Source organism: Humulus lupulus, chromosome X (assembly GCF_963169125.1).
Source record: "Humulus lupulus chromosome X, drHumLupu1.1, whole genome shotgun sequence".
Taxonomy (NCBI): Eukaryota; Viridiplantae; Streptophyta; class Magnoliopsida; order Rosales; family Cannabaceae; genus Humulus; species Humulus lupulus.
In genome coordinates, this window is record NC_084802.1 from 121,660,632 (window position 1) to 121,662,191 (window position 1,560).

Below are 1,560 nucleotides of genomic sequence, written 5' to 3' on the forward strand. Positions count from 1 at the left end.
CCACTTTTTGGAAGGAGGCAATAAATGATGAAATGGATTCAATTATGTCTAACCACACTTGAGAATTGGTTGACCTTCCAAAAGGGTCTAAACCAATTGGGTGCAAATGGGTAATTAGAATGAAATAGAAGCTAGTAGGTGACACATCACTTGGCAAGAGATGCATCGCCTATAGATTGGTGACGCATTGCTTGATGTGTCTGTACAGACACGTGTTTTAAGCTCCAAATGATGTGTTTAAAAATTCTAATCCAACCTCCCTCCCTCTCTCTCTCTCTCTCTCTCTCTCTCTCTCTCTCTCTAGCACTCATAATCATAATTTTTCTCCAGGAAATTCATAAAATAAAGTGCTTGTCTTTGTGAAAGACTTGTTCAATCTCAATTCCCTTTCCTACTAGAGAAAGTCTCAAGCATCCATTAAGGGCTAGGAAATAGAGAATTTGGACAGCGATACTGCTCGTGTATAAGCCTTGTTTTATGACTCTCATCAAAGAAGAAGAAGTTTCAAGTCATGTTCTAATTAGGGTTTGAAGCTATCAAGAAGATTCAAAAGTTTTATTCTACTACTAGGGTTTGCACATCTCTATCTCAATCTTTTATTAGACTCTGTCAAGTGTTATTGTGTGTAGATTCTTATTATTGTGGTAGTGTAATCTCACTCTCTCCCAATAACTCATATATTGAGCTTTAATAGGGTTAAGAAAATATTGGTCCATTTCACTTTTAGAAGCTCTATCACCACTTTCTTTTGTGCACCACCACCCACACAATTTGGGACCAAATGATGCAACTTCTATCATGGAAGCCCGTTGGGGATGACCAACAATACAACCCTTCACTGTTGTTCTTGCCAGTTGTTGTAGGCAGTGTTTGTTGTTCGATCCATCGATGTCATGAACTAAGTAGCCGTCTTGAGAAACTTGCTCCACTGCAGCCCGTTGGAGTGCATAATCAACACAATTTCGGTCATCCATGAAGTCCTATGACAGTCCTTGCAATCAAAGTCCATCGCTTGAGGTGCTGTCAGCAAGAGTAGCGAAGAGGTAGTCATTTTGGGAAGCATTCGTCATTGCATCATGTGGGAGCCAGTCACACCAAATAAGCTTGCCGTCATTGCAGTTGCATGAGGTAACGATGAACGTGGGTGGTCCACTCCAGCAGTCATGTGACAGTTGTGGTTGTTGAAAGCAAAAGAGTAGTTTAGAATAATATAGTGATGAATGTTTTGGTTTTGGGGTATGTGTTAAATATGAAATTTTCTCTGATGAGAAAAATGGGTAGTCGAAGTAGTTAACGTGGTGGGTGTGATGTTTGGAGTATGGGTCACAGTGTTGTGTGGTGGTGGTGGTGGGGGGTTACGATATTAGGGTGGTGGTGGGTGTGATATATGGTGGGTATGATGATGGCACAATAAAAATGAAGAAAATGGACATGATGGAGATGGTGGTGAAGGGTCACGATACTGTGGTGGTTTGTGGGGTGAGTTTGAGAGTGGAGAAGTATAGTGGGTTTCATGGTAATATAGTGAAGAAAATGAAGATAGAGGTGATAAAGATGGTA